The sequence below is a fragment of the Asterias amurensis genome, chromosome 6 (assembly GCF_032118995.1).
Source record: "Asterias amurensis chromosome 6, ASM3211899v1".
NCBI classification, from domain to species: domain Eukaryota; kingdom Metazoa; phylum Echinodermata; class Asteroidea; order Forcipulatida; family Asteriidae; genus Asterias; species Asterias amurensis.
This window is the reverse complement of record NC_092653.1, coordinates 22,448,720-22,455,701: the sequence shown is the minus strand read 5'-3', so window position 1 is coordinate 22,455,701 and position 6,982 is coordinate 22,448,720. Positions and strand designations below refer to the sequence as shown.

General features: G+C 44.1%; 1 long non-coding RNA gene across 1 annotated transcript; it reads right to left on the bottom strand.

The window, feature by feature from the left end:
* Nucleotides 1-3,252: 3,252 nt before the first annotated feature.
* LOC139938978 (uncharacterized) lies at nt 3,253-5,993 on the bottom strand. Its single transcript, XR_011786248.1, has 4 exons — nt 5,870-5,993; nt 5,251-5,382; nt 4,569-4,792; nt 3,253-4,291 (listed from the first exon to the last, which is right to left on the bottom strand). It is a non-coding gene; the product is annotated as an uncharacterized lncRNA (long non-coding RNA).
* Nucleotides 5,994-6,982: the final 989 nt, after the last annotated feature.

The following is a 6,982-nucleotide window of genomic DNA, read 5'->3' as shown; positions in this document are numbered from 1 at the left end:
CTTTGTCCTTTGTCCTTTGTCCTTTGTCCTTTGTCCTTTGTCCTTTGTCCTTTGTCCTTTGTCCTTTGTCCTTTGTCCTTTGTCCTTTGTCCTTTGTCCTTTGTCCTTTGTCCTTTGTCCTTTGTCCTTTGTCCTTTGTCCTTTGTCCTTTGTCCTTTGTCCTTTGTCCTTTGTCCTTTGTCCTTTGTCCTTTGTCCTTTGTCCTTTGTCCTTTGTCCTTTGTCCTTTGTCCTTTGTCCTTTGTCCTTTGTCCTTTGTCCTTTGTCCTTTGTCCTTTGTCCTTTGTCCTTTGTCCTTTGTCCTTTGTCCTTTGTCCTTTGTCCTTTGTCCTTTGTCCTTTGTCCTTTGTCCTTTGTCCTTTGTCCTTTGTCCTTTGTCCTTTGTCCTTTGTCCTTTGTCCTTTGTCCTTTGTCCTTTGTCCTTTGTCCTTTGTCCTTTGTCCTTTGTCCTTTGTCCTTTGTCCTTTGTCCTTTGTCCTTTGTCCTTTGTCCTTTGTCCTTTGTCCTTTGTCCTTTGTCCTTTGTCCTTTGTCCTTCGTCCTTCGTCCTTCGTCCTTCGTCCTTCGTCCTTCGTCCTTCGTCCTTCGTCCTTCGTCCTTCGTCCTTCGTCCTTCGTCCTTCGTCCTTCGTCCTTCGTCCTTCGTCCTTCGTCCTTCGTCCTTCGTCCTTCGTCCTTCGTCCTTCGTCCTTCGTCCTTCGTCCTTCGTCCTTCGTCCTTCGTCCTTCGTCCTTCGTCCTTCGTCCTTCGTCCTTCGTCCTTCGTCCTTCGTCCTTCGTCCTTCGTCCTTCGTCCTTCGTCCTTCGTCCTTCGTCCTTCGTCCTTCGTCCTTCGTCCTTCGTCCTTCGTCCTTCGTCCTTCGTCCTTCGTCCTTCGTCCTTCGTCCTTCGTCCTTCGTCCTTCGTCCTTCGTCCTTCGTCCTTCGTCCTTCGTCCTTCGTCCTTCGTCCTTCGTCCTTCGTCCTTCGTCCTTCGTCCTTCGTCCTTCGTCCTTCGTCCTTCGTCCTTCGTCCTTCGTCCTTCGTCCTTCGTCCTTCGTCCTTCGTCCTTCGTCCTTCGTCCTTCGTCCTTCGTCCTTCGTCCTTCGTCCTTCGTCCTTCGTCCTTCGTCCTTCGTCCTTCGTCCTTCGTCCTTCGTCCTTCGTCCTTCGTCCTTCGTCCTTCGTCCTTCGTCCTTCGTCCTTCGTCCTTCGTCCTTCGTCCTTCGTCCTTCGTCCTTCGTCCTTCGTCCTTCGTCCTTCGTCCTTCGTCCTTCGTCCTTCGTCCTTCGTCCTTCGTCCTTCGTCCTTCGTCCTTCGTCCTTCGTCCTTCGTCCTTCGTCCTTCGTCCTTCGTCCTTCGTCCTTCGTCCTTCGTCCTTCGTCCTTCGTCCTTCGTCCTTCGTCCTTCGTCCTTCGTCCTTCGTCCTTCGTCCTTCGTCCTTCGTCCTTCGTCCTTCGTCCTTCGTCCTTCGTCCTTCGTCCTTCGTCCTTCGTCCTTCGTCCTTCGTCCTTCGTCCTTCGTCCTTCGTCCTTCGTCCTTCGTCCTTCGTCCTTCGTCCTTCGTCCTTCGTCCTTCGTCCTTCGTCCTTCGTCCTTCGTCCTTCGTCCTTCGTCCTTCGTCCTTCGTCCTTCGTCCTTCGTCCTTCGTCCTTCGTCCTTCGTCCTTCGTCCTTCGTCCTTCGTCCTTCGTCCTTCGTCCTTCGTCCTTCGTCCTTCGTCCTTCGTCCTTCGTCCTTCGTCCTTCGTCCTTCGTCCTTCGTCCTTCGTCCTTCGTCCTTCGTCCTTCGTCCTTCGTCCTTCGTCCTTCGTCCTTCGTCCTTCGTCCTTCGTCCTTCGTCCTTCGTCCTTCGTCCTTCGTCCTTCGTCCTTCGTCCTTCGTCCTTCGTCCTTCGTCCTTCGTCCTTCGTCCTTCGTCCTTCGTCCTTCGTCCTTCGTCCTTCGTCCTTCGTCCTTCGTCCTTCGTCCTTCGTCCTTCGTCCTTCGTCCTTCGTCCTTCGTCCTTCGTCCTTCGTCCTTCGTCCTTCGTCCTTCGTCCTTCGTCCTTCGTCCTTCGTCCTTCGTCCTTCGTCCTTCGTCCTTCGTCCTTCGTCCTTCGTCCTTCGTCCTTCGTCCTTCGTCCTTCGTCCTTCGTCCTTCGTCCTTCGTCCTTCGTCCTTCGTCCTTCGTCCTTCGTCCTTCGTCCTTCGTCCTTCGTCCTTCGTCCTTCGTCCTTCGTCCTTCGTCCTTCGTCCTTCGTCCTTCGTCCTTCGTCCTTCGTCCTTCGTCCTTCGTCCTTCGTCCTTCGTCCTTCGTCCTTCGTCCTTCGTCCTTCGTCCTTCGTCCTTCGTCCTTCGTCCTTCGTCCTTCGTCCTTCGTCCTTCGTCCTTCGTCCTTCGTCCTTCGTCCTTCGTCCTTCGTCCTTCGTCCTTCGTCCTTCGTCCTTCGTCCTTCGTCCTTCGTCCTTCGTCCTTCGTCCTTCGTCCTTCGTCCTTCGTCCTTCGTCCTTCGTCCTTCGTCCTTCGTCCTTCGTCCTTCGTCCTTCGTCCTTCGTCCTTCGTCCTTCGTCCTTCGTCCTTCGTCCTTCGTCCTTCGTCCTTCGTCCTTCGTCCTTCGTCCTTCGTCCTTCGTCCTTCGTCCTTCGTCCTTCGTCCTTCGTCCTTCGTCCTTCGTCCTTCGTCCTTCGTCCTTCGTCCTTCGTCCTTCGTCCTTCGTCCTTCGATAATATAATATATATATAGAGTGCAGAGATGCTAAACAATGGGGTGATTAAAATAACAATGAGGGTCACCAACATAATACTGCGGTCACCAACATAACAATGGGATCATCAACATAACAATTGGGTCATCAAATTAACAATAGGGTACATCACCATAACATTGGGGGGTCATCAACCTACCAGTGGGGTCATCAACCTACCAGTGGGGGGTCATCAAGATAACAATGGGGGTCATCAACATAACAATGGGGGGTCATCAACATAACAATGGGGTCATCAACATAACAATGGAGTCATCAACATAACAATGGGGTCATTAACATTCAGGTAATCTGCATAACAAAAGATAATCAAAACTACGCAATTGTTTTTTGTTTCATATCATCAACACATTATTATATGTATTTATTTCACATTGTTAGCCATACATGTATAAAAACCATTCTGATACTGTGCAATATTTACAGTGTACCCCCTTGTAAAATGGGGCAATTTTCATAACAACGGGTTAATCTACATAACAATGTACAATCCACAGCACAGTTTTTTTTATCCATACCACCAACATTTATTATTAAACTTTTAAACTTAATTTTTACTTAGTTATTACACACATCACTATACAAAAATAGAGTGTAGCTACATAGATTGGTTTGATGACATTAGTCTAGAACAGGATGGACCACGTGAAGGTTGTCATCTCCCACCCCACAACAGATACTTTAAAACAATTACAAGAGTTACTTATCCAAGTGTGCCAAACAAATATTTATTACACTCATTAACTAAAATCAAAACCAGGTACATGTCAATTAAAACCTTTTATTTAGTATTAACACCCCAAATACATGCTACACTTAAATTACTATTTTGCACGCTATAAAATAAGCCACTGCCACTGCATTTACTTTCATACAAGTTAACAAAATATGTTTAGTGATAAGCCCCTGCTTAATATTGAATGTTTTATGCTTGTAATGAGGTACTTCATATACCAGCATGAAACTTAATCATACTTGCAATGAGGTACTTCATTGCAAATATGATATTCTTGCAAACTTGTAATGAAGTACCTCATTACAAGAATGCAATCGTTCATAGAAATACATGAACAAGTAATATACATGTATTTGGTCAACATACTTCCAATGAAATACCTCATTACAAGTATGTTGACAACATTCTGAGCAAACTACGATTTCGTTCGTAGTTAAATATTTCAGCTTCAGGGCATCAACCTTGTATAAAACACTAATATTGTTCCTAAAGATGATCATCTTGTGCTGGAGTTCAATTTTGCTGCAGATGAATTCTAGAAGATCAAGTGCTACATCATATGAAGATTTGTCCGGCATGAAGACGACTCAAAATGAACTGTTCATTGTTGTTTACATCCTCAGGTGAATCAATAAGGTTTCACCAATGTCCATTTCAAACTTGTCGTTTGCTGGCAAGTTCTAACAGACACTTAAAAATGTTGGCTTTCTCACTCATGCTGAACTGCGCACTCAAAGTTCCACAGATGTCTGCACTTGCTCTCAACTGCCTTTGACTGACGTACAAGGCTTTGCTCGACCAACCTTGCTCATCAGATGATTTTAATCTTTTCCGTGAACATCTAATACATGAGAGAAAAAAAAGAGTAAAGACAAAATCTCAATTTCAACTCAAACATTTGAAAGCAAGCTAGAGTGAAATTCAACTGATCCATTTACTTGAACTATTAGTATTAGTGATAGTTGAATGGAGAATGTGAACATTTTCATAACAAATTTGATTTGGCACAAAGAGGTTGGCATAAGCTTGTTTTCCAAATACCAGAGCCAATACATGTATTCTTTCAAGTTAAGGTTATAAGACTGCGAATAGAACTTGCAATCTGTGATTGCTTATACCTTTGAAGAAACACACAGCTTCACCAGTCAGTTGTTTCTAGCAGTCATTTCTGTTCATCTATAACTGCAGTGAGTAGATACAAATTCAAAGACGTCACTCTCCTGACCTCAGACATGAAAGTACAAAGACGACCGGTCCTGACCACAGACAAGACTCCATCATCAGCGTCTTTGTGGTCCATGTTGACAGCAGAGCATACATCGTAGCAAGTCCAGATGATAACCTAATACACAACAACAAGCCAAAAATTGTATTGAAACGCGCCAAACACTTAATTTCTTATCACCCATAGAGTTTTTTTATGGCTCGCCATTTTACAACACTTTGCTTTTCTTTTAAATCAATCAATCAATCAATGTACATTTATTTTCCATGTCGTCAATAACAATTAAGCATACAGCAGAAAACAAAATATCGTTGAGTATAATAATGAAGGATGGATGCCAGATAACTTAACAGTAATACAATGTATAGAAATTTGAAGATAATAGCTATACAAAAATTAATGTACTAGTCAACATGCAGGGAAAAAGTTTAAGCGTAATGCTTTTGTATATTTCCCTGAGACAGACAAGGACTTGGACGACAAGGAGAAAAAAGCAACCAACAACAGAACAAAGAAAAAAAAAAGAAAAAAAAAAGATCTTACAAGAAAGATAGGCAAGATCTTAAAGAACTTACCTTGAAGTTGCATACTGCAGCTTGCTAGTAAGTACTTTGATGTTATTGCCTCTAGCCAAGCCACACCCCGATTGATGCCTTCAATGTCCATGTTGCTGGAGGAACACTGCATCAGAACGATCTCTTGACAATCTGGAACAGTCATAAATCAAGTCAACATTGGATGAAGACCATGGTATAATTAACAAACAAGTTTAACTTTAGTAAAAAATAATTTCCAAAGACAAACATTTCAAGGATCTTCATGCGAACATTCAATAATGATTGATTACAAAAGTCTTAACACACATTGTACTCTTTTTACATTAGGCATTTTTGTATGGATTTTATGGATTTTTAAAGACAAATGTTGTCCATGTTGCACTTGCAAGATGCAGTGATTGTGACAAGTGAAACCTTTGAAATCAGGTTAAAATACTGTTCTAAAATTGTAGAAACAATATTTTGTTTTTCAGCAAACATAAACATGAGCAAATCAGTCAAACATATTTCTAACAATGCAGGTTTTTAAAGTTATTCTTTGCCATTAATTATTCAAAATTAATTTCAACCAAGTCCATTTAAAATGGTACCACACTCTAAAACTTGTCAAGTTTCAAGCGTAGAATATATTTTTTACCTTGACTTTGCCTCGACCAAGCTGTTGATGAGTAGATGTCAGCCCTTCCAATGACAGCTTGATAATGAGTAGCTAAACGTCCCTCACACAGCTCAATGTTGTCATGGTTCCTGTTGACAGCTTGTTGATGAGTAGAAGTACGTCCCTCAGACAGCTCAATGTTGTCATGGTTCCTGCTGACAGCTCATTGGTGAGTGGATGTACATCCCTCACACAGCTCAATGTTGTCATGGTTCCTGCTGACAGCTCGTTGATGAGTAGAAGTATGTCCCTCACACAGCGATTCAACTCCATCTTGTCATGGTTCCTGCTGACAACTCGTTGATAAGTAGATATTCGTCCCTCGCACAGCGGCACAACTCCATGTTGTCATGGTTCCCATTGACAGCTTCTTGATGAGTAGATGTAGGTCCCTAACCTAGCGGCACAACTCCATGTTGCCATGGTTCCCGTTGACAGCTTGTTGATGAGTAGATGTAGGTCCCTAACACAGCGGCACAACTCCATGTTGTCATGGTTCCCATTGACAGCTCCTTGATGAGTACATGTACATCCCTCAAAGAGCGGATTAGTAGAAGTACATCCCTCACACAGCTCAATGTTGTCATGGTTCCTGCTGACAGCTTGTTGATGAGTAGAAGTACGTCCCTCAGACAGCTCAATGTTGTCATGGTTCCTGCTGACAGCTCATCGGTGAGTGGATGTACATCCCTCACACAGCTCAATGTTGTCATGGTTCCTGCTGACAGCTCATTGATGTGTAGAAGTACATCCCTCACACAGCGATACAACTCCATCTTGTCATGGTTCCTGCTGACAACTCGTTGATAAGTAGATATTCGTCCCTCGCACAGCGGCACAACTCCATGTTGTCATGGTTCCCATTGACAGCTTCTTGATGAGTAGATGTAGGTCCCTAACCTAGCGGCACAACTCCATGTTGTCATGGTTCCCGTTGACAGCTTGTTGATGAGTAGATGTAGGTCCCTAACACAGCGGCACAACTCCATGTTGTCATGGTTCCCATTGACAGCTCCTTGATGAGTACATGTACATCCCTCAAAGAGCGGATTAGTAGAAGTACATCCCTCACACAGCTCAATGTTGTCATGG